At 45.0% G+C, this 26,279-nt stretch overlaps 1 protein-coding gene and 1 long non-coding RNA gene across 7 annotated transcripts in view; one reads left to right on the top strand and one right to left on the bottom strand.

The window, feature by feature from the left end:
• UNC5D (unc-5 netrin receptor D) overlaps positions 1–3,475 on the bottom strand; it is a 261,651-nt gene extending 258,176 nt beyond the window's left edge. Inside the window, exons 1-2 of one of the 4 annotated variants that reach the window (XM_021374801.1) lie at positions 3,386–3,471; positions 3,155–3,301 (exon numbers count right to left, since the gene is read on the bottom strand). The gene's annotated coding sequence lies outside the window, so the exon portion shown is untranslated. Of the gene's footprint in view, positions 1–3,154; positions 3,302–3,363 lie in introns of all 4 variants that reach the window. The other 3 variants (XM_021374803.1, XM_021374802.1, XM_021374804.1) reach the window with 3 other exon arrangements.
• On the top strand, positions 4,033–25,276 carry LOC110387067. Of its 3 annotated transcripts, XR_002432389.1 has the most exons (4): positions 4,033–4,524; positions 13,585–13,779; positions 23,653–23,747; positions 23,866–25,276. It is a non-coding gene; the product is annotated as an uncharacterized LOC110387067 (long non-coding RNA). The 3 variants fall into 3 exon arrangements; XR_002432388.1 differs by having other exon boundaries at positions 23,653–25,276; XR_002432390.1 differs by lacking the exons at positions 23,653–23,747; positions 23,866–25,276 and adding an exon at positions 14,627–19,329.

Here is a 26,279-nt window from a genome sequence, read left to right as displayed (position 1 = left end):
CTCATGTGGCAGCCCCAGTTTGCCAGGGGCAAGGATAAAATTTCCTGTCTTGCTCAAAGCATATTAAGGATCCTTAAGCCCTCCACAAAGCTGTAGGAAAATATCATCTCTGCCTAAGTTTCTTCTCTGGAATGGGATGGCAGCGCTCTTTCTTCCACTTTTCTTTATTCATCAGAAGGTGGGACTCAGTATAACAGCACTCAGATCTCAGACAGTGACTATAATCATTAGTTTAATAGAAATAAAACTCTGTGCAATTACAGAACAACGTTTGGTAGACTCATTCCAGATAACATTTTCCCTCCTAATGCTTCACCTCCGTGTCCTCCCTGGCCTGTGCTGCAGCTACTCCTTTAAAAGCAATCAGCCTTGGTGAACTCCTTTTTACTCCTCAGGAATGCAGCAGGGTTATGAGAGCAGTTCTATCTATATGGAAATGCACATTTCAAATATATCCATCCTAGTAATCAAATCCAGAGGAAACAATCCCCTAATATGGAGCTAATAAAAGTTGATTTTAAGTCAGCCTGAAGCTGTAAGCAATAAGGAGCAGATTTATAATGGCGGCTTTCATTATTGCTGTTTTTGTTCTTTACAGTCTACACCAGCATAAACCTATGGGTCAGCTTACTGCTGAAGTTACCTGCATTCCCTAACCTCCCTTAGCTCAAACCATGTTTCTTCTTCCATTCAAATGGCTCTAAATCTGCCTGACTACGCAGAGAGGTTAAGTAAATCATGGGAGCTTGCCTCTCTGCCTCAGTCTAATCATTAAGGTAAGTTAAGGCATTAAGCCTTTCCCCCACGTGCTCCCCCCTCACACACTCGTGAACACACGCCTTGTGCCATTAGAAGGCAGCAGTGTCCCCAGAATTATTGATCAGCCATTGAAATCCTGCTAGAGGTAGCTACAAGACTATTAACTTCAGAGTGGAAAAACAAGTCAGTAACGAGAACAGATGAAAACATGAGAAGCCCTGTGATATAATGCGGTCAAGTGAATTTTTCCTGTCTCCTCCCCCCCCCCACCTTGTCCCCATGGATTTCTGGCTATAAGAATTAGTGATCATCTTGGATTGGAGCAATGACAGGACACAAAGCAGCAGGGAGCAGACCTAAACAGCCTGCTCAGATCAGCAAGCAGACATACCTCTGGCAAAGCCCCTAACCAGACAGCATTCAGGAGTACTGAACCCAGCAGAAGTCCTCTGCTCCCCTTCGTGGCCCTCAAGTGCTGGGCACAGCTCCTCCCTGAAGACTTTGGGTTCACTGTAGGCCTTAGTGGTATATTGGTTCCAGTTTGTTTTAAGTAGAAGCAGACTGTATGCGTTCCCACTATTTCTAGATGCTGTGAAACTCTTTACAGGATTTCCCTCTGGGGACTGAGTAGCTGGGCACATGTCAGAAACATCCGCCTTGCCAAGGGAATAGCACCTCTCCAGCAAATATTAAAGAACGTTTTCTGTTGGCAGCATGTGCTAAGTGCACGTTTATCTGCAGCGTTAACAGATGAGCCTTTGTGCGTGGCTCCTACGTGATGCTGCAGCACAGATACAAAAAAAAAAAAAAAAGAAGCTCCTGTTAAAAAGAATGATTGATTTTTCTTTTTTTTCAGAGGGATGATGTGAACAGGATTGCATCAGCCATTTATTTTTTAAGTGGTGAACAATTGTCCAAAGCCTTTGGTACAGCTATTTCAGACTAAGAGTTTACTACTTCCACAAGGGAACAGCAGATTATACTTCTGGCCAACATCTTTTTAATTGAGCATTCACTCCAGATACATACTGGGAATATTCTTTATTTTGTTCCCTCCCTACACAGACTACTTACTCCCTGGACACATGTACACATTAATAGAAACTCAGGTCAGAGAGCAGTATAAGCAGACCCATATATTTTTTGTTTACAGAGGTTTGGTCTCCAGAGCTTGAAAGCATAAAATTGCCTGTAATAATAACCATCAAGAAAGCTCTTTGGGTAATTAACAAAGCTGACATGACAAACAAACCCAAAGAGGTAATTCCCCCAGCTCTAACACAAAATTAATGTATTATTTCTGCCCTTTCAACACCGCAGTCAGAGAAATCCTGTAAGGAAAGGCAGTAAGGTCGACTCCATGACTTCGTTGCAGGCAGATCATCAATAAACTATTTGCTGCACAAGGTATGCTTATTTTGTCAATGCTCTGGTTCCTGTTTTTACCAAAGAACTTCAAATCAATATCCAGCCATTGAGACTTCCAACCTGCTTCCATCTCATTGATATTTCTGTCCTGTGACAAAAAAAAAATACCAGTGGAATTAAACTGCTAAACCATCCTCCTTTCTGCCTTTAACTCATAATAAACAGAAGAGGTGAAAGGTGCTTCCATCAGAGCTGAGATCTGGCACACCTCAAACCGCTATCTTTACCACCCAACACATCATCCCTCCGTAGCTGTCACCTTCAGCATCCTACCTCCTCAGCTGCCCATGACTCAGGAAATCTCTGGCTCTTTGCATCTAAGAGAGCACGCTCCTTCCAGTAGCATCTTGCCCCAGAAGTAAACACAGGCTGCATGAAGACAGGGTACAACTATCTAACTATTGACGGTGGATTTTGAAGGTTGTTCTGAGGGGTTTTCTTCCCTCTCCTCTCCATACAACCGCCTGCACAGCTCTGCTGCTAAAAAGCTGCCAACAGGACTCAGGTTTAGAAATTTTAATTCAGCTATAGGGCAAAGCTGTTGGAAAGGAAAGACTATTCCCTAGGAGAAAGAAAGTAGGAAATCTGAATATGACTTTCTCTCAAACAGAGCCCTTCAGCCCCACAGAGCACCTCAGGGGAAGGATGCTGCACTATGCAGCACCTCAGCCATAACACAGCACGTTCCTAATTCCCCATCTAACAGCATTCAGCCGCTCCACTGCTCAAACAGGAGGTGACCTCTGAACCAGCAGAGATCCCAGCTCTGCAGCCCTCAGTTTTGGTGCTTGCTGCCCAGCAGAACAAAGCCAGGTGCCACCAAGGCATTGCATCCCATGGAGCTGCTCTCATAGAGACCAGCACAACAACCAGCACCGCCACCCTCCCCCTCACACACAAAATGGCGGCCATTCTGCTTCACTTTTTCCTTCATTTTGGTTGGAGTGCTCAAATTACTCCTCCTTACCAAGGTCACATAACTCCATTAAGGAAGCTGCCTGCACCAGCTGCCAGGTGTACAGACCTCAAGCCCAGTGCCATTTCTGTGCCCTACAGCAGCAGCTCTCACACAGCTCCAGCACCGCAGCAAGACCCTATGTATTGCACCTAAAAACTTAAAAAAAAAAAAAAATTTACTTCACTTAGTTAAGCACATTTCCTCTCAGAAAAACCCACCTCCAGCCATCCTTAAACTTACAAAGCTGTTCATTAGAGCAGTTTGTTCCCCCCCGCCAGCAGGCGGGAACCAGCCAATCCCACAGCTCCTCACCACAGAATTTAAACTGCTGCCGCCTCAGTTTGAACACGGCCACGCCCCCAACGGTCGCTCCCCAACGGTCGCTTCCCCTCCCCGACGCCGTGATGATTTCAGGAAAAAAAAGTGCTGAATATCTCTGTGCTGTCCGGGAAAACTTGGCATGTGTAACACAAGGGATGGATATGAGCCGGCCTGCACTACGGACAGAGCAATCCCCGTGCACTCGGTGCTGCCATGAGGCATGCCTGCTCCTTCACACAGCATTGCTCTTGCACTCAGGCGTTTCCAGTAGCACAGAGCCTGAGCTGTGTGCTCTGCCCTACAGTGAGACCCGAAGGGCATGGAGAAGGGGAACCCTCAGCTCTTTGAGGTCCTTCTGATGCTTCATTTCGCTCTGTCTGCTGTTGTTATCACACTCCAACCCGGCACGCACCTCGGCATCCAGGAATGCTGCGCCGTGGTGACATTTCCAAATGAAAACGATGTGGCTGTAATAGCTTTCTAAAGAGCGTTTGTTTCTGTGTGGCGGGGAAAGGAAGGGGGAACAAACCCAACGCTGCAGAAAACCGGTGCTTTGAGCTAAGCTCTGCGATGATTATTGAGCAAACAAGCTCCTCGATTAGAATGGCAGAGAGGAAGATTGCACACCCAGGCTAAATTACACTTTACAGGGAGATGGCACAGAACAGCTTTCTGCTGAGGTTACACTTAAATTACAGCTGTTGCTAAAGCAAACAGCTCACAGTTTATGCATGGATTTAAATTATGCATCCAGCAGGCAGGACGTTTATGGGAAAAAATCAAGGCAACTCAATAGATTACTGAATTGCCGCCACACTTGTAAGGGACAAAAATATCTGTAGTAGCAGGGCATCAAAAATGAGCCACAAACATCCATTATTCGCCATTGTCCAGCACTCCTGAGAAAAGCAGCTCAGCTCTCGAGCACCCCTGGAGTTGTTACCAGTGTTAAAATTGTAAAGTGACTGAGTGCATCTCTGCCATGTGAGCACTGATGCCTTAAGAAGAGTTGCCTGACGCTTTGGGGAAATGTGTTCATCAGTGCCTGGCACGTGAAGGTGAGTGGCTTTGGGATGCCTGCTCGAGGGATCTCTGGGGTAAGAAGACATGCTGACTTTCACCCAGGTGCTCCAGGGTGCTGACGATGAGGTACATTGTGCCATTGCCACAGGGAGAAGCAGCTGCGGAGCTGCAGGTGTTTGGCTGTCCTTAGTGGGGCTCAGGTGTTACAGGGAGGGCAAACTTCCACAGTGCATCCTTCATCAGAAACTGCACTTTCATTACCACTGTTTTTCTGGTTGTTTCTTGGTTAAACCCAGGCATTTTTTTTTCTCCTCTTCCTGGGAAATCTTCATGGGTTTTTTCCATTGTTGTTACTGTGAGTGGAGGATAGGAAGTCCCTAATGACGATACAAGTTGTGCTGTTTTATCATTACAAAGGGAGAGGTGTACAAGACACCTGCTTTCTGTTTGATGTAGAATTGTTCTAAGTAGTCCTAGAAGAGACTGTGAGTGATAACCTGCTGCATATTTACTATGTGCTATCTAATTGCTTTCAGTTAGAAGAACAAACCTTAAATTTGTGATCCAGGAACTGTAATGTTAGGATCATTGGGATGTTCTACTCACCAGCCTTTTTATTGCAACCGCAGTAAAAAGATAATGCAAGATTCAGTCAAGCATTTTCCGTGTAACATTTCAAACTGTCACTTAAAGTGTACAAACACTTCTGAGCAAAGGAGATTTTTTCCTACTCCCACCCTTCTATTCCTTTGTGCTAACTTCGCTAACAGTGCCTTTGACAGCAGAACATGGCTTCTGACTTGTGGTCAAAACTGCAACTCAGTTCCTCCCCGTGTTCCCCTCTCCTTGTGCACTGCAAACCATTTGGTCAGGCTTCGTGCCCCTGCTAAAAGACAGCGGTCATCAAGTCAATACTTGTCTGCTGCCATTTAGTTAATCCTTTAGTACCCCCCATCAAGAGGTTTCATCCAGGGGTTAAAGAAAAGAAGGGGCGGGGGAAAGAATGTGTTTGAAATGTGTAGGAAAAGTAATTTAAAGCCTAGAAAGTGAAGCGTTGAGAATATAACCGGTGTGAAAAAGGAAGAACTACCTTGGGCACTTCTGAGGACCTTTTAGTATAAAGAGCAGTGGTATATACTGCAGGGCTGCGGAGCTTTTCAGGAGCTAGAAATGTATGAATGTGCATCTCAGAGCACTTGCTAAAGCAATCTTTTTCTTAAACCTCATAATGAACTTTCAAAGGAATCTCTGACATGGAGCATTAAGCATCGAGATGGTTGAATAGATCTTAAGTCTTACACATGAAGCTGTCAGTGCTAAAGCCTTGAAATCAAGGGCAGAAAATAGAAGAAGGAAGCTGTCCTAAACATTCTCCTTTAGTGAAGTGTAATGGGCCACCTTTGGACTCACAGGAAGATGCATAAAGATGATGCACTAGGTATTTTTTTCCTGTCTGTAATTATCAGCTTCATCTAAAGTACATCTGAGAGTCGGGAATTGCAGCTGTTGAGCAGATGTGTAGGGAAAATTGAGGCAAATACTCGTAAACGGAGAACCAAGAACCAGAGGCAGGAAAAAGAAAATGGAAACTTGAAAGCATATGTCAAAGGTAAAGAGTAACACTGTGTAATTGATATAATTATAGAAACTGAAAGGCTTCAGGTATCTCAAGCATGATCTCAAGCAAGACACACAAACGTTAGAATATAAGTGATGAAGAGAGGCTAAGTAAAAAGAAGAAAAATAGGAGAAAATGGATGAGAAATAACTACTGCTGCTGTACTGGAAAGAAGCTTTCCCCTTGCAGATCCCTAGGCATACATCTTGTATAAACTAACGAAGCCAGAAGGTCCTTCCTATTTGTTCCAGTACGAGCCCTGCTGGTATGAATGAAGCTCATGGAGTATCTCCCAGTAGCTGTGGGACCCCTGTGCTGATAGGACTTGTTGCACGCCTGACTTTTTAAAGTTGGCTTAGAGAGAAGAGCAGCTTGTGTACAGCTTCACTGAGGCTCCTCTGAAGAGCTGGAGTGTGAGACCCTTTGCCTACAAGCTGCAGTGTGAGCTACCTTGGGCTCTTACATCTTAATTGGCTCAGGATATAACACCAGAGAACAGGTCAGAGGGACAGAGCTATTTGTCAGACTTATTACTACCACTGGGCAGGTTTAGTGTGAAGTCCTCTTGGGGAGGGAACTCGTCCTGCGTATGGAGTGTGGGAGAGAGAGTGAATAGATGGAGTTGGGCAGTAAATCGAGAGATAAATGATTCGTGGTGATGGAAGCAGCCCATAACTTGTTCATGCATAACAGAGAAAGGTGGAGATAATTAAGGGATTTTTTTTTTTCCCCAGGAAACATAGAAAGTGAGAGAAATAGGTAAGGGAGATGGCATCTTAGCAGACTGTGACACGAGTAGCTCATGGAGCTAAGCGTTAAGAATGGTTAAAAAGTTGAAATCAATCCTTTGCATTGGCATTTGCTGATGTGTGAAGATTTAGACAGCAAGAGTCTATGTGTGAACCTAAGCTTAAACTCCTGGAACGTCTATTTTGTGGCAGTGATTCCTGGAGGGCTGGGTGCAGGTCTTGGTTTTCCCCAGATCTGGGTCAGCTGAGGAGAATGGCAGAAGCACCATCTCCCAAGTTCCCCACCTGCAAAGTTTTCTGTTCTTAGGCTGATTTCCTGATAACAGACAAACAAACAGAAACCTCAGCGATGACGAAGTGCGGGTGTCACTGTGTGCCTGCAGGACGGGGAGTGCTTCGTACCATGTTTAGGTGTTGCATCTGGAGATAGAGAGGAATGGGCTCTCTCTGGGGAGACACATTCTTTAATGAAATATGAGTAAGAGTAAAGGGGGATTGGTCTGAACTTAGGACAGAATGTAAGCAGCATCTTAGAAAGAAACACTTGGAATTGTGGCAGTAGTGTCTGAAGAATTCAAGTTTCTTAACTTTCTTGTTTTAGTTGAGAACTTGCCTGATATTGTATCACCAAAGAAGAATTAACTAGGAGCCACTTGTATAAAACACTGTGATATTTCAGGTGCAGTTGTGTTGTGATTCTTAATATCTTGGTCCCAGATGTTGTAGAATAACCAATATGCTGTCAAGGAACGAAATACTGAAAAAGCTGAGTAAGTGCAGCCGTCTCTTCATATATACATGAACAGAGGTACTATCAGCAATTGCCAAATGATGTTGTGTTGAAATACACTTATTTACAAGGAATATCTCCCAGAAAACTTTCATAAAAATATTAAGAAATGAGATTAGAATGGTCAGCAACCCGCTCTAATGTGCAGCACCAAACACAAGGAGGCTGAACACCTTTTTGACCTTTCCCGAGTCTACTGCAAAACAAACTATAAAAACCAATAATGTCATTATTCATTTCTTCCCTTTTATTTTTGAGGTATAAAAATACCAACACGAAGGGGGGAGAAAGGAAGCACCCGTAATTGTTTCACAGAAGCTATTAAAACGTGGTATTAAAATAAACTTAATGAATAGATATTAATATCTGGTTAAGGCTGCTCTGACCTCCCGTTTTACAGGTCCCTTTTATGTCTTGTTTGATGAAAGTTTTCTGAGACTGCGAAGCGAAAGGGCAAACTGATTTATGAACAAGACTTATTGTTGCACTGGCAGATTTGTATAATGAGAAATATATTAAATGTAATGAAGGGAAAGCATGCCTTTCCAAGGCAGTAGGTTTCCGCCATGATTAAGTGATTCAATATCCCTCAGTGGATTAATTTAGACAATGCAGGAGGCATGCAGCCACTGTTGCAACCTCTTGCTCTAATGACAAATGTTAAGCAATGTCAAGTATTTGTTTTCTATTTCAAGCTGTGGTGATAAAGTGAGAGGACGTTCCCTAAGTGATGACTTAACAAGAGAAGTTGCCCTGATGCCAGTGCAGCCTGTGATTGTGCTGGAAGATGCATCTCTGTTGCTTTGCATTGGAGAATGGCGTGGCTTGTTCCATTTGACCAAGTGTGTCTGTAAGCCTTGTTTTACATCCAACAACCTCTATAGGTTAAAAATTGGTCTTCAGATCTTTAGTCAAGTGTTGATAGTTTAGAGTGAGAGAGTAGGAGTAGGGTTAGAGTTGCTGCCAGTGATACAACACGGTAAGAAATGTGGAAGGAGCAACACCATGGACAAAACTCAGAGCCAACACAGCCTCTGTGCTCCTGGACGTGGTCACGGTCAGAGTAGATATGCATTTAGAATGGAGTGCTTGAGCTTGGAATCTTGATGTGCTCTCAGTGAACACTATTTTGGCAGCAGAAGCAGCAAATATATCCTTGACCTCACCTGTTTTGAAGTATGAGAGGACAGACTTGGGTTAAGAGAGAAACAGTAGGAATTTGTTTGTTTGTCTGAAAAAAAACAAGAAGCTTTTCCCCTCCCACCACACTAAAACTATTGATTAAAGGAAGGAGTGCCTGTGAAGATGGTGGAAAACAAGGCCAAAGAAGCCAAACATTGATAAACTTAATTAAATTTCTAATGAAAACAGAGGCAGCCTGCGGTGATTACTCTGCGTAACTGAGACTAATACACCAATTAGGCTAATTCATCCCCCGGTGCTCTAAACACCGTTATAAACTTAATCCATATTTCTTCTCATATGTTAACAATTCATTTCCTCAGTTCGGGACGCTCCTGGTTTGGGCACAAAAGGCAGTGGATACTTTTTCACCAGGGAGATGCTCTATAGGGGCAGATAATGTCCTGCTGGCTGCGGATTGTCCTCTGGGGAGTCCCTTTTCTTTCTTTCCCAGTCTTTTATGGGAACCTAATGTACACTGAACACATAATGAGCCTAGTTTGACATATTATTAATTAGTGAATTCAGCAGTTGGATACGTTATCTGTGTCGGCACAGATGCGCAATGCATGGAGAAATTCCAGTTGTCTTTGGGCTGAGGGAGTCCTGCACAAGGTGAAGCTGAAACCATTCCTGGTGGTCCTGCTTTTCTGGGCCTGGTGTTGCAAACCTGAGCAAAATATCAGGTTGGACAAAGCAGTTTGCACCAAAATTGACATCGTTTCTTCCTCACATACTGGGGGAATAAAAATGTAGGACTGAGACGGCCTGACTCCAGCTTTCTTTAAAGGCAGACGTCAGCTTAGAGCTGTGCAAGGGCAGCTTGTGAGGGCTGTGAGTGCAGCTGCCCATCAGAACACAGTGCCAGATCAATGCCCTCTTGCGAACTTGCGGGAGTTTTAAGACATGTTTGAGCCTTTGACATCACAGCAGACAGAAATTTCTTCTGTTGCAAATGGAAATTGTAGTAGGAAGGTCAGAGACCGCCTCGTGGCTGTTCTGTGTATCCAGGAGACAAACCATGGGCAAAACAAAGAACAAACATTTAACAGCGTTGGCTCAGTTGCCTGTCAATAATGTAAACTTAGATCAGCTGGTTAGATACAGTGGCTGTATCAAATAAATACTGTCTCTGGCAATTAGCAGCGCTTAATTTTGAAAATGAGCTAATATAATCAATTATGTCTCTTAATTTGTCAGACAGTATCTTACAGGGTTTAATTTTCTGCTACTACACCTTTCAAATTATCTTCAGGTGCTGTTTTGAATGCAATCATTGATGCTTATTCTGAAACTACTACCACTGAAAGTGCCCCCCACATGGAGACACCCAACCCTCAGGGTCAGTGATCCATGGAAAGAAGGTGGCAGGTGATGTCCAGGTCCAGCCAAACTCTTCCTGTGGCATCAAAACTTGTAGATTTCCACATCGATGGGTGTGAATCCGTTCTGCTGCTCTGTGAAACGTGTGTCTGGCATGTCTTATTTTTATCTCATCTTGCTGAAGGATAACGCTATTTCAGGAGGTTTTACATGAGTAGATTAGAATTATTACCAGCAGGAGGATATGCCATATGCAGATTGTGAATGGCACAAAGAGCGTGTGTATGCATGTATTTCCTTCCCTCCCTCTCTCTGAATCAGATAAGCTGTGCTGAGCTGCCTTGGGTTTGCACAGAACTTGGAATTGAGAGCTTAAAGAGTTTAAATTAAGGAAGTGCCTTTCTAGATAGGAATTGTGTTATTTGAATGAACTATTAACCTACGTGTCTAACATTTTATTCATGGATGTTTCTAGGAATAGATGGTAAATTCTTGGCATAGCTTCCTCCTTTGTATTTCAGCCCCCAAGCAAAGGTGGTTCCCAGGTAATCCAGCAGAAGAGAGGGGGATGGCAGAGTGATGGAGGTCCAGCTGGGGACAGGAGTGTGGCTTTGGGTGTGACTGCTGAGTCCCATGGAGCAGTGAGCCCAAGCACACACAGTGTGCCCAGGGTTCAAAGATCACTAGTTAGGGGGCTGTGGATGGTTTCCTAGGTAAGATGTGGAGGCAAAGGGGCAGTTCACCAGCACAGGATACAGCCTGTTGCCTAACAGGAGCCACACTTTGTTTTTTCTTGGCAAAATCTCTGCTAAAAAGATAAAGAGCAATACACTGCTTGATCTCCTTGTTTTCTTCTTTCTAGTGCAGCCCTTCTGCACGTCGCTGTGCTATCCACTGTTCTGCAGGCTCTCTCTGCAAGACAGGCATGCTTAGAGGCAGGCAGGGCTCCAGGTATGCAACTGCTCTGCAAACAGCTCCTGAGAACTGGCTCTCTCTGAATTTATTGGAAGAAGTTCTTAAGCTGATATTCTTCAGTTCCTGCAAAGGCGGTAAAGAAGCTGCCTCCCTCGGTGGACAGACAGACCATGGCTCAGCGATCTCATTGACTACACACAGTATCTGGCTCCTCTGTTTCTTTACCAAGTTGCCAGGTATTTGAGGATGACAAGAAACTAGAAAGCTGTCTTACTCGTTCTTAGGCAGTCAGAGCTTGAGAAATACATGGCACCTTCTTTGTCTTCTCTTGTCTCTCCAGAAAGCTTTGCTCATGCCTGACCTAGGCAGAAGAAAAAGCATTTAAATCATCAAAGCAATTATATTTATGCAAATATAGCAAATGCGCCTTTCGTTTTGTTTGTAATGAGCACTGTGCTTGCATAAAAGCTGTGGTTGAATGAAGAGCCAGTAGGCATTGCTGGCATTTGCTTAGCTTGGAGGGAAAGAGTGTTTTCCAGCAGTGTGGTAAGTTATGAGCCATATATGTGGAGTCATTTCATTGAGAATCTTCATTTCCTCTTAAAATTGGCTCTGCTCAGTGGGAGACCCAAGCGCAAATCCACAGGGTCAACTGCAAACTCGCTCTGTGCTTCCAAGCCTCTTGTTTTGCACGACAGCGGCAGCCAAGCTGAGCAATCTGCAATACCTAAGACATTTCCTCGTAACATTTACCACTTCAGAAACTCCTGAAACATGTGTAAGGCAGCAGCAATTCAAATATTCCCTTCTCAACTTCGAGCTGCTTCACGAGCAGCCACCAAGGTCAGAAGCCTAGATTTGAATGTAATAATAATTTTATTCAATTTACAGAAATAATGTGATTTCCTAAAACGTGGGAATTAGCAAGTCAAGCCCAGAGAATTAAAACTGCCCGGAGGCTCGGATGCCCTGAAAGAATCCGGTAAAACTCCATCTCAAGTTAGTGAGAGGCAGAACATGGCATCTATTTTTATTATGACATCCTTGAGGTCAGCCCAGCAATGGGGAGGGGATGAAATTAAAAGGTAGTTTCTCTGAAGACACCTATTTTACAACACTTTCTTTGCTTGTAGCTTGTTAATTTTCACAGCAGAGTTGCCTTGGGATGTGAATTAAAGAAACAGATGAAAAAAGTCTTGTGCTTCTAACTGTACCGAAGGCCCTATGCGTACTCCTGTGCCTTTGATGAGAAACATTAAACATTTTTAATTTAGCACATCAATTTGAAAATCTAATTTTTTTAATGCTTTGTAGCAGCAGACGCTTTTCACGGTGCTGTCACTACCACAGAAGAATTATGAGAAACTTGAACCGCGAAAAGTAAATTAGAAAAATCTCATTTCAGTTACTCTAAAAAGAGGGGAAATTAGATTTTGATTAAAATCACTCACACATACAATTTTAGGTAAACTAATTTAGCAAGGCTGACTATATAATTTTTTTGCTTGCCTCCTCGTCCCGTAGCAGCAGCTGCCGTGGCCCTGGGAGCACCAGCGGTGGCAGGGGAGCTCCCAAGCGTGGCCATCCCTGGCCATCCCAGTCCCATGGGAGGGGAGAGGAGGTCACAAACTATAGCAAGTACTCACAGCTTGTCCTCAAAGCGTGCCATGTTGGATATACTTGTCCTTACCAATTTGCTTAACTGTGAGAGCGACCACAGGAGCTGCTCTTCAAAGTTCTGAGAGCGTTGAAAGGAATTTGATGCTTTGACTTTGGGGATGGGTGAGTGATTTGCAGAAGGCACTCTGGTTTTGTTCTAGTTCATGTTGCTTTGTGAATTCTCCATGAATCTGGCATGATTCTCCTGAAATCTGTGTGTCACTTCAAGCTATTGCCTGTATAATGGCAGTGTATGTCTTCGGACCCGCCGTGAGAGCGGATTTTAAATGCAGTCAGTGTTTTTGTGTTGCAGTTTGGCATAGCAAGCACATAGCTGCATTATTCTCTCCTCCGTTGCTTGTAGAGTCATTAAGAGCCTGGTTTTGTAGGTGACTCCATGCACCTGTGCATGTCAGCCTGGTGGAACCAATAAATGTACCAGTGGAAGTAATCAAGTACTTTCCCCTGCTGCGTGCATTTGACTTTGTGCACGGGCAGAGTAGTTCCCTGAGGCATCATCCTCGGTACAGAAACAAATCTTAAGTGGGACCAAAGCGGTGCATGTGTTGCATTGGACTATTGCACAGGGGTGAATTACATCCATGTAGTCCAGCAGAGCCTTCTTCTTTCGTGTCCTCTTTTCCTCCACCGTTAACCCAGATGCAGCAGTGTGTACATTTTCCCTGGATGGTTGGATCAACTCAAGTCAGCGAGCTTTTATCTCTTCTCTGCTTTGATTTAATTTGAATACCCTTATAGCAGAAATACCACGATCAAAGATGAAATGCACGAAATGCAAAATGGATTTATTTGGTCCTAATATTCATGAGATATTTGTATGTTTCTTTTTTAACTCCAGACCCAAACATTTGCAAGAATGTGTCGATGTTTTAAGGATCTGTAAGGAGACTGAGGAATGAGACATCTGTCACAGAGAACTGGGGCTGAAACCTTACTAGGACCAGTGTTATTGTGCAAACCAAGAGCACACCAGTAGGAGAACAGTGCCAGGAGCAAGCAGTAGCATGAAGCATCACAGGAAGGGAAGAGATTGGTAAGTGATTGATCTGCTTAAAAAAAAAAATCACAAAGGTGATGCAAGATAAGCTTTTGCATGAGCACATAACCTTAGAGATGACAAGTCCTGTTTCCCCATCGCTCCCAGCTTCTGAAGCACGCGCAATATTAGTCAAACTCTTTTTAACCTTTCTTTCATTACATCTGCTGTTGCTCATTTGCATCTGTGGGAGCACCAGAATCTCCCCGTGGGTAAACATTCTGCTGGTTCTACACAGCGTAGCGCTGGGATCTCCAACAGAAGTGTGTAATTTGTACCCACGGTGAACCTGCCCCATAAATGTGATGTTTAAGACTTTTTACTACTGTAGCTTTTAAACTGCAGATTGCTGGCATTGTTTTACCCATCTTCACAATATGCTCCCTTTTTATTAGCTTGTTCTGGCCTTTTAAGTATATGATTAAACTATTCGGTAGCTTTATTGTAAGATCCATAAAACAAGCAATTTACAAAGAAACTTAAAATTGGTTTTATTTCTATAATAACTATTTCCAGTGTCACTGTTCTGACATAACGTTGAGTCAGCCGGGGAGCTGACCCCTGTGCCTCCTGCTGTGATGCAATGCATGGCCTCAGCACGAGGACACTGGATGGAGTCTGAGCAGGTTTTGCAGGATGACTGCACAGAATCTTTGCTGAGGAGTCCTGAGGTCATAAACTGTAAATTAATCCAAATACCACACACACTGCATCTTTCTCCCTAAGCAAATGTGGCTCCCAGTTGGAGACCATCAGTGTCCCGTTATTACAAGTATGATCTGAGCCATCTGTGGCTTTGCCAAGGCTGATATTTATTTCCTTTTTGGTGTGTTTTTGTGGCCAGGAGCCCATAGGAACCGGTGCCCTTTCCGTTCTGCCCTGCAGCCGTTTGCAGAGCAGCAAGTCATGCCTGCACGGAGCTGCAGCCAAGCTCGTGTCCAGAAGTCGTGTGTTTGGCAGCTCCTCCTATGCAGGCAGGAGCTGATTAATGCCAGCTGAATCCATGGTGATAGGAGTCAGCGTGGCAATGCTGCCCATGGAAACCAGAGCTGCCGACTGTCACTGCTTCCTGCGCCCGGGCTTTAATATGTTGTCACTCACCTCGGCTTTGCTCCCACTTTCACCTTCATAAATCTGGAGTAAGCTTGCTTGTCGATGAGAGCCAGAAGGCGTTAAAAGGAACTGGAGCCAGCAGTCAGTTGCCCTCCCAAGGAATGACCAACACAGCATATCTTTTTGCCGCACAGGAAAATTAGTGCAGCTTCCTGACTGTAACTGCAAGCAGACTGCCTGCTCTCAGGAGATCCGAGGAAGGGATGGCTTCCTCTGTGCTGCTGCTGAGGAGCAGAGGAGTGTTTAAGTGGTACAGCCGGGAGTGAGGCAGGCACCCAGCAGACAGATCTGTGCAGCCAAATTCCAGTCATTGCACAGGGATGGGGGCCAGAGCAACACAGCCCCACATGGGGTGGTGAGAGTTTTCCTCTCAAATCTGTCCTCTGTGCTCCAGATCTGACAGCATAAGGACACAGACGCAGTGAAGGAGCAATGTTCATCTGCCCCTTTTCGGTTGACTTCTCTTATTTAAAAAGAAGAGATGTTCATAACTGCAAAAAATAAACATTATTTCTCACAATAGGTCAGTGGCAACTTTCCTTAGGAGGGACTAGCCAGGTATCCCAAAGTAATTGACAGGAATAGTCAGGCAGGCAGTTTGATACTGAAATAGAGAGTAAAAATGTACTGTGTTGCTATTAGCTGTAGTAGTAATGGTGGGGAGAGACATACTTGTAGCTGTCATGGAAGTATTAAATCCAAAATTACTCACTGTTATCAGCACTGATAAAAATCTAGCTATCAGATTCTTAAATTGGTATCGAGAATGATGAACTCTCGGTCTCTGTTATCACCACTGATCAGGGACAGGCTGCTGCTGAGTCTGTCTGGACTCTTGCCTCGTGCTTTTTCCCCCGGATAACGTTCAAAGCCCAACACACGGAGCAACAGCTGGATTCCACAGACAGATGTGGGGAGCAGCAAGTCAGTGAGATGGCTGTGATTAGTGTGATAAACAGCAATCACGGCACGCAGCTGCCTCGTGGCTGGCAGGGTTTTGCAGCAGCAAGGTTCTGTGATGTCCCTGCCCAGAACATCCCCACACTGAGTTGCTGCACAGCAGCACTGTCTACCAACCTCAGATCCTTAGGGCTGCCCCTCGGAGGTGGATGCAGCCCACAGCTTTATGGACACTTGCAGAATTTGGAGGTGCCTTCCAGTCCCATTTCCCCCCTGCACTTTCTGAACTCTCCCCTGGTCTGTATAGGAGACATCATTTCAACCTGGAGGCACTAACTGGTCACTGACTGCCAGACTGTTCATAGTGCTATAACGTGACTTCACTTGGTGCCAAGGGCTGAAGTGCTGCTGGTGGGTTGTACACCCTTTGGATACCCTTTATCCACTGCATTCACTGCTATTTCAGAGGTACCCTGAAGGTATTTAAGACACTCAATAGTGCCAAATGCTCTGAAAACAAGGACAAGACCATGAGATGTTCACTGCCAAAATGGGTTCCAAATGTCACTGCCTTGCCTTTATTGCCACCAGCCTGCTGGTGTCCCAGCATGTAGGAATGCTCCAAAGCAGTGCTGGTCTGCCCCAACTCAGTGCCTCCTGCAGCAGCCAAAATGAAACCAAATTTTGTACAAAAGCATATGAAAAGAGTTCATGTCTTCCACTTACCAGCAAAGCTTTAAAGGAGAGTGATTTTTGGTGAGAGGAACAGTTTAAACCATTGCAGCTATTTTTGAACGTGAATCTTTTCTATAACCTGAGAGCCAGCTTCTTGCCTGATGCGATGACATGCTAAGAGCATAAGGCATACATAGGGGGAGCAGAAAGGAAGGGTTATTATCCCCATTTCACAGGTGAAATCTGAAATGCAGGGGAGATTGAGTGATTTTTCCCCAAACTACATAGGCACTGAAAAAAGTCTCACCAGATGTGAATGGAGATGCATCCATGCTACAGTTATTATGGGAGGCAAGTGCAGCTTGTGCCTGCAGCTGCAAGGTGACGTTCAGTCTTCTGATTTCTGTGTTTGCTGTTGTGTGGAGGGACTTGGAAGAAGGCAGCAAAGCTGCTGGGGGCTGTGTTAGATGTGCCTGTGCAAGTACAGTCTGGGAAAAGGGAATGGTTGTGAGCCTGGAGTCTTTCAGCTTGTTTAATAAAGATCTTTCCCGTTGCATCAACCGGAGCTAACAAAGCAGTGTCTGCACACACTTGATTAACCTGAGATCCCTCATGTCTGCCCCTGGTGTGTGTGTGCTCGGTGAGGGTCGGAGGGCTGCAGAGCAAGTCAGCTGGCAGCCTCTCTCCTGAAGCAGCCCCTCACAGGGCTCTCTCTTTGCTGTGCTGAGAGCCAGCTGGGTGCATGGAAGCACAGGAGGGCTTTTGCATATGGGAAAAGACATCAGGAGAAGGGGTGTGAAGCCTCCCTGCAGAGTGGCATAAATTATCTGTTGAAGAGCTAGTCTGTGGCCATCACCATTACCTGAATTATAGGTCTTTAGTCTGAACAGCTTCAAAGCAAGCTGTGTTTTTTTGTATATTACCCCTTCATCCTTTAATATTTAGAAGATGAAAGGAAGGATTTCAAGCACCGGTGGGGAATTTAGGCAGGAACAGAACATTCTGTTACTTATTGTGTAGACAAAGGATGTTTGTCTTAATTAAGGTAAAAACTGAGCAAGAATACATAGGAGCACTGCTCTCTGATGGCGGATGGGATCTGCCTGAGAACAATCCACCTCTGTGTGTGACTTGACCAGTTCAGGCCGCGGTCCTGATCATTCAGCTCAGTTTCTGTTGAACTGTCAGACATGTCATAAGGCAAAGCTGCTGAAAGCTAAGTTAGAGCAGAGAGTGAAGTGAGTTTATGATCTCATTAATAATTAGAAATTGAACCTGAGTAGACTTGATTTTTTTCAAAAGAAAATATCCTGTACCTATAGCAACTAATGTCCACTTGGGGGTCTTTCTGGTAGAGCAGAAAGCAGCTTTTGTGAGGCATAGCTGTGTACAATGCCAAGAGAAATGAGAGCTAATAAAATGGAGAATATACATCACCCATTTACATTTATTGCACATTAAACCTTGGCGCACACAAAAGATAATGACAGATGCAAATTGAGAGCACTTGAGCCGTGTGTCTGTCAATGGGGAACAGGCACAAAGCCAGAGACCCATATTTCCACCAACCACATGCTTTGAGGTGGGGTCAGGCATGAACTGAGCTGCAAAGCGTGGCCTATGAGACTGCAGGTTAGCCTCAGCCCGCGAGCACCTTTCTTTCTGTTTGCATCCAGACTTGTGGCAATCAGTTATTTGCAGTACTGGAACTGAACCATCTGCCCCAGTACTGCCTTTGCACATGTAGAATTCTGATCCAGAGAGCCTATCCTCGGCTCCTCCAGCTCACTTGTTTCAGATCCCCATTGGGGAAATGTAGAAAAGGCTGTCTCTAGCCCAAAGAATTTGAATACAAAGAATAAGCAAATAAAAATGCTGGCCTTGTAATTAATATACTGGCATAAGGACAATACACTGGAAGGCAATTTCCGTCCCGCTTGATGTGGGATCTTGTGTGTGTCACTGAAGCTCACTGTCACCCCAGCTGAGCAAGAGGGATGTTGCTCTCGTCTGATTCACCTAGGATCAAAGTGCTTACTTGTTTTAGATCACTGTTCTTTATTCAGCCAGCACAGCCGTCTGCTCCTCTAATGCAAAAACTTCATTTCAGATGGAAAAAGTATAGCAAGGTGCAAGTTTCTGCACAGCTGGAGCACAGCTACAGTGCTGGGGAAACATCTGCATAGAGCACAGAGCCCTTCGGGTGACAAGCAAGCAAGTCAACAGGCCTCTATCAAAACAGCCCCCTGGGCAACTGCCTGGAGAGCTCATCCTTGGTCAAGTAGTTGTTTTCAAGGAGGATTTCTGGCCCCTAAGCTGCAGTGTTTGCCTTCAGCCTTTCTGTGCCTCCCCCTCCTCCTGGGAGCGGATTGCTGTGAGAACATCTTGCTGCTTTCTTCGCTTCTGCTGCGCCCAACACCCGTCAGCACAATGCTGAAAAGGAGCAGAGAAAGGGGGCTGCAAGCACTTTAATTACTGCGAGTGCTTGTTTTGTGTACGTGTGATTGCTTCCTATGATACAGTAACTTCTTCTCTTTCCCTATGCAAGCGTGGTGTTTCTATTTATCACGATGAAACTGGAGCAGCAAATTAGAGAGGGAAAGGGAGCAACCGCATAGCTCTATTTGTAAGCAAAACTGGCAGTGTGTGCGGAGGAGCAACAGTTTCTGTTGAGAGCGAGTGATGGATTCTCTCTCTGCAGAAATCTGGCTCCTTTGGCCCTTCACTTTCACTTCCTGTTCTTAATTCGCTTTGAAAAGATTACCCAAGCTCTCACCAAGTTTAGAAGAGCTGTGTGCTATTATTCCCATTTCACAGAGAAAAAAAAAATGTAGATGTAGAGAAGCTTCTATGTGTGAACATTGGTCGATGCCATTCTTTTTAATACTGAAAACATGTTAAGGAAAACGAGGTGCAGAATCAGCCCCTGCTTGGGCTCTGGGGGCTGCACTGGGAAGGGATCAGGGCAGTGCTCCATCCCCTGAGCCGGGGCAGCTTCCAGAACCCGGGCTTCTGGGTGGGAAGGCTTCTGTTTACATGAGGTAACATTCCCTCAATCACCTTTTCCGTTTAATTTTCTGTGCTTTGTGCTGTCTGCTAGGGATCGTTAAGCAATACTCCAGTTATCACTGCATATCACTTAGTGTGCTTTGCTCTAATAAGCTTTTGTAAATAAAACCCAGGGAGATGAAAAGGCCAACGCCTGATTACGAGCTACCAATTTTGTCTCATTAAGTTCTTATAAGGGAAAAAAGTAAATAGAATCTTTATCAATCTCACACACTTACAGCTCTGAAGAGAGAGCTTTCCACATTCATTAGGAAGGATGCTGAGAACAGAGATGTGTTTGCAGGCACTTCTGCCTTATGAAGTTGCTAAGGGATGTTTTACTGATGATCGGCCTTTACTTCAATCAAGAGATGAGAAGGCAAAGACGGAACCAAAGGAATCATAAAATATTTACAGGCTGTGGTTGGAAGGGGCCAATACACAATGGTGTGCCATATTCACTCTACAGATGCTTGTATTGATGGTCTTCCAGCACACTAAGACAGGAATAACTTTCCTACTGGAACTTCCTGCATTTCTATGTCAGTAGCTGTTGCGTAGAATTATCGGTAAATGTGGAAATATGTAATAGAGGAATTGCATGGTCAGGCTGAGCAGACATCTATCTGCTGATCAACAGCATCTCGCCTGTCATCTTGTATTTCTTTATTTCTTACAAAAGAACCAGCCCAGAAATAGAGATCATTTACTTCTGTGCCCATCTTTTTCCATCCGTACTTTCCTGAATTATGTTATTAGAATCATCAGTTTAAAGGACAAAATGACTATTGTGGCCAATTTTTGTAACTATTTCAATTGAGGGCTCCATGACAACTCACCAGGCAGAACTTCAGCTCTCACTCGGTGTATATGGGAAGGCCTCATGTTGCAGGCATTTTCTTAAAATTCAGAGCAATATTCGCCCCCCAAAACTGCAATTAGCAAATATTGGCCAACTTTGGCAGACCCTGGAATTTACATCAGCTATTTGAAATGGGAGGCAAGGCTAATAGCCTGCACGTGAATGCCTGCTTTCTATGCTACACACCGTACTTATGTTAATATATGAAATGCGTAAAATCCACCAGGTTTTTCCACCTTTCTTTCTGCACTCTCCTTTTGTTTCGTGCTTCCATCTTCAGTGTTCTTTCCTTCCTTCACAAAGACAAGCAATTCATTCATCAGGCAAATTCACAGAACAGATGAGTAGAGATGACTTAGTCAACTCATTTCTTGTGGGCGTCACCGCACAAGTGGATGATTTAAAAAAATTAATTGCATTTTCTTTTGGAGGAGATATCGCACGGAATTTTTTTCTCTTTGCTTTTCGCAGTTCTATTTAGGCTTTACTTTTACCTAGGCTTCAAAGCTTTAACCCCCATCTTTTTCTGATCACCCTTCCTTTCGCCCTGCTCAGGAACAGCAGCAGCCTTCCACACAGAGTACAGCGGCACAGAGCTTCACTTTTGCCCATTCTTTTAACTACTGGACAGAAATCATCCATTAACATCAGCTGAACAAATCCTGCACTCCCCAAAACTGTTTGGCATCGTCCTATTGGCATCATCCTATTGGTATTTCCGACCTCAGCTGGTGTTTGAAAGCTGACCACTCTTCTGGCATGCTGTTCTCCAAGGGCTCCTCTGTGCCCATGGGCTGCCCGGCTCCTGCAGGTGTCTGTGCCCAGCTGCACTGCTGCCTGAGCTGCATTTCCTGCAGCACCCCAGCCATGCTCTCCTCCTGCATGCATCTCATGCAATTCCCACAGCCATAGCCTCTGCGCTCTTCACACCGTGCAATGCCATTTGCCTCCTCCTGCTTGCAGGCTTTGGTGCTAGGACGTGCCCGTCCATCTCAAGCTGTAGTATGTGAAGCTGATGCTGCAGACACGTGGAAAAGGGCTTTGTGAAGCAGTGCGGCTGCGGGTTCTGCTGTGCCCAGTGGTACTCAGGGCCTGGAGGGCCGGTCTTTGTGCTGTGCATTCTGCTAAAGTCTCCGTGGGGCTGCTGAGCGGGGGTGCACAGCCAGCAGCACCTCTGAGCCCAGCACCCGGGATGCACCAACACGCTAATGGCAAAGGCACACGTGCCGCTGTCAGACTTAAATACGGCTTGTGGAGCTAAACAACACACCATTTTAATCCACAGGCAACTTAAGATTTTTCTTCTTGAATAATAGAAATATTTGCCATAGAGTAGTGCCCTTATCAGTAGATGCAACAGCACCACCTTTGGGTCCTGGAACAAAATGCGCTTAAGCCACAACTTTTCCCCCTGGTTTTCTGTGTAGCAGACTTATCTGCTGCACTGATGAAGATTTAATATGAATAGTAAAACTGGGGAGGGGGGAGGAACTGCTGCAGTGCTGAAGCAGCCTATCACAGGGTAGAAGCAATGGCAGGTCCATAGCTATCATGTACACGATGTCTTGATGCTGGTAGTCAGACAGTAAGCACAGAATGCAGAGACCAAGTCAGACTGGAGGCAATATCAGGACCCAGAGTTAGGCTAGGGTGGATTTTTCCACCTCTAATTCTTATTTTTGCATCTGGTAATAATTTATGCTAATGTTATGCATTTGACCAGATGCATTGTAATTAAACAGATTAGCTGCATGAATATGAGCCAGGTTTTTTTCCTGCTGAAAGCAGGTTTTGAACCTTTCACTTGCAGAACGTGCATGTCTGAGACTGCATCAGATGAGTGCTGTGCAAATACAACCACCGGGTCTGCATGCTTGTGTGCTCACGGGCATGGCTTTGGGATTGAGTTCCCCTACACGCCCATAGGGCAGCCAGGCACCTGCAGTGGTTGTATCCACATGCCTTCATGCAGCTGTGGTGCTGGTGGTGTGTCTGCATGCTCCCAGTGATGTGCTGATGTCTGGTTGTGTTTGGATGGTTGTGTTTGTATGGTTGTGTTTGTATGGCTGTATCTAGAGACCATGCTCCTGTATGCACAAATATTTATCATACTTGCTTAATAATGAGATCCCTATACAATTGTGTACATGAGAGAGGGTTTGCCTAAATACCAATGAAGTTTAAAAAAATATCCAGTAGAAGTAATCAGATACTTCCCGCATGCACTGACAATAATAAGTGTGAGATTTCGGACCAGAACATTTATTCCCTCTGGAAAACAAAAGAAAAGGAAAAGCTCCAAACAACCAAGTAAATGAAGTAAAAACGCGTTTTGCTTTCATATGCGCAAGGTGAAATCTAAACCTTACTCCTTTCCCGTGGTGTAGGAGACTGGAGCTTGCTAATCACGGCGAGATAAAGCAGAGAGGTCTGCTAACAAGCCTTCAAACTGACAGCAGGTTTGGCAGGGTTGCTGTGCTGCTGTGTTGAAGATCTTTAAACTTGAGGGGTCATTATCCTCTGACCTTGGAAAAAAACCCTACCAGATATCCATATGTGCTGGCTGCACAGGTCGCACTTAATTGGATGCACAGGTGTGCAGAGGAGCAGCTGACACCTCTTGATGGACCGGCTGCACAGCTGCAGATGCTCTCTCACCTTTGATGCGTCATTAGAGAACAAGGGACAGCTTGCACCGTGTCCATCTCCAGGATGGCTTCAGCCTCATCTCCCACTGAACGCCGCTCAGACTTCTCCCCTGGGTTCCAGCAGGCTTCAAAGCAGACCTGGCAGAGTCCTCTGCTTGGAGGTATTTGTGCAAATGCAAATGTTGCCCTGACCTTGATCTTCTGCATGCGAAGTCCACAAGATCTGCAGTTTAGCAGCCAGCAAAACACCTCTTTGCATTTCATGTTTGCATCCAGCCTTATGAATTGATCCCTTTACACTCAGACTCAATACTCCTGGGAGTGCAGTCCTGCAGTACTATTATCTTTCAGTCAACTTAGCTCTCAGCAAGGTCATTTCCTCACCCTTCGTACATCCTGTCATTCTCCCTTTCCATGCTTGCTTTGATGCAATTGATTTCACTTCTGTTTCTCCAGTCTCCAAAGGGTTTTTCTCAGATCCTGCCAAATATGCTCTAGTCAGTCATGCACCTCTTAACGTTTTCCAGCTAGGCTCTTGTTACGACCCTTTAATTGAAAAGGCTCCTAAGAGGTAGCACGGTATGCAAGTGTAATTGGAATATCTATTTTTCTTTTTTTCTTAAGGTTCACTTGCATATAATGCTTAAAGGAATGAAATCAGTGAAGGCGGTTTTGGCCTATCCATTCCCTGCCACATCTCTCAGATTCAATGGCAAGAGGTGAGGATGTGCATATCCACAGCCACACAAGGAGATGGACTCCCTTGGGCAGAAAGGACACGGCCCAGGCCTCAATGGCCCCATCTTACATTGGCCCTGTTCTGTTCGCTTCCCACAGGTTCTGACACCACGAGGGCTGCACCCTTGGGCAGATGTCCAGGTAATTGCTCTGCATGCTGCCTTTCGTTAGCGCTGCTTCCAGATGATGTCCATTAGAACCACTTAGTGGCTGAGTTATCAATACAGGGCAGCGGGGTGATGCACCAGCTAACTAGGAGACATCTCAGAGAGTTCCCTTGTAGGAGAGGGAGGAGGGAGGGAGGAGGGAGAAAGCGGTGCTCCTTCCAAAAGGCTTCTTCAGGGGAAAAAGAAAGCAAATGAAGTGGAATAAAAGCTGCAAAAAGGAACACCCCTGACAGTTTGCTACTGAATATTGCTTTTCATTTGGAACCAAGAGGGAGGTTCAGAACAGGAATGGAATGAGGGACACACAAGTGTAGGTGCCATCCCAGGGAGATTTCAAAGAACATCTTGAATGGAAGAATTTATGCGATTAGCTGCAATTACACAAAGATGCACAAACAACCTTGGCAAAATGGCATAGAGCAAAAAGGAGGAAAAAACAATCCAGTGCTTCAGCGTCTGATGCTATTTTGTCTTTTGATGTTTGTTTTCTGCACAGTGCCAGCAATTTCTGTCATCTCTGGTGCATGTTGCCAAGTCTATTATTTGGGATGATTCCTGCTTTAAATATTTTTAGCTGTAGCGGATCTTTAATCACGGGGAGATTGTTTTCAGGAATGATTACTTTATGTGCTTCCAAAAGCATATCTGATCCAAATCATTTGTGATCCTTTCGTAGCCAAGGGACAAAATGGGAAGGATGGGGCAAACTCAAAGGCCATTGAGGGAAAAGACGTTCTGTTTGAATGAGAGAACTGATCTCCGTCCTCTGCTCAGCCCCTCGGGGCCTTAGGACTAGCAGTGGCACATCTGGCCTGCAACCAGAGAAGAAGGTCCATTCTTTGAACTCTGCAGTAGAGTCCATTCAGTATTTGTCTGCAGCGTGTTTGTGATAAGCAAAGCAAATCATAAATACAGGAAAGACTTTTTAATATTCCAGAACGTCCACTCATTTAAAAGAAGCAATCATTTTTTGACGTTAGAGAATTAGATACCCAGCTGATGCATGTATGCTTCCATTGGCTCCACCAAGGACACGGCAAGCGGAAGAGCAGCGCGGTAAAATCCAGCTGTTTGTTCCTATTTCTTTCCTAAGATCCCAGAGTAAAATTGTCCCACTTCAAAAAGTGCCATTAAGAATTTAAGAGCCGTGCCTTTCTTCCCTGTATGGGGCAATTCTCACCCAGCACGCAGTGGAATCTGAGCACAGAGCTCGCGTGAACCTCACCGCCGTTAGTGTGTGCTAAATGCCGCTAACAATGCTGCCTCTGTAGGCAGGCTTGGAGTTTCAGATAAGCACAGAATCTCAGATGATTATCTGAATCAATTTGGCAATGCAAAATTAATATGAAAACTTAACAAGAGGGCAGCTTTCCCAACAGCCTCTCTCCACGGCTCCTATTGATTATTGTTTGTATTAAGGGAGCTCCTGTAGTTACCTACTGAAATTAAACCCGGGCATTTTTCATGCTCAAGCTTTAAAATCTATAGCTGAGACTTACAAACTCAAACGTGCGCACAACATGCGTTCACGGGGCTTCCTGCTACTGACGGAGTAACAAAGATTAAGAGTTTGTAATTAAAAAAAAGCTAATCCAAGTTAACTTTCAAAGTAGATTAACGACATGGCATTACGGCGTGGGGTGCAGCTGCCCTGCTGCTCCACGGGCAGGACGGCAGAGAGCTGAGCAGGCTGACGTGCGGGTAACCTGACTGCTCTCTTCCTCTCTACATGGAATTAACATCGCTTCAGTCATGCCTGTGCATGTGCCCATGAGGCTAAATGGGTTTAACTACATCATTCTAAATTCACATCGTTTGTTAATTAGGATCAACTTTGCTAAGAATCTCAGCATTTCTCAGGAGGAAACCCTGGGCAGATCAGGGAGACCTGCTACCCATGCTTCTCATTCATCAGCCAAGAATGTCTTTTCTGCTCTGGAAACCAGATGTTCTTCCACGGTATATTGTAGTGTTTTGCTGTCTGTCCTTCCCTCAGCCTGCTGTTATCAACCATAACATGAGAAAAGAAGGAAGAAAAGAGCTCCACGGGATATTTGGGACCTTCCACACAGCCAGATGTGGCTCAAGGTGGGTGCTGCACACACCCAGCAGCTGGCTCCTGCTTTGGGCACATCCCTGAGCACAGCCATGCCCGAGACATCCCAGCGCTGTCACCTCTGCAGAACTCCATGGCCCTGCACCCTGTGAGCTGCCATTATTACCATGTGAAGCGTGCCCAGACCTCTGCAGTGGTAATTCAGGCAACCCTGTGTGCTCCTACTGCTCAGGGAGCCCAGGGAGCAGCCTCAGAGCTGCCCCTATCTAACAGCAGCTGATCTTCCCTTG

Source organism: Numida meleagris, chromosome 21 (assembly GCF_002078875.1).
Source record: "Numida meleagris isolate 19003 breed g44 Domestic line chromosome 21, NumMel1.0, whole genome shotgun sequence".
Lineage (NCBI taxonomy): Eukaryota > Metazoa > Chordata > Aves > Galliformes > Numididae > Numida > Numida meleagris.
Note: the sequence above shows the minus strand (reverse complement) of the source record. Positions and strands in the feature narration are given on the sequence as shown.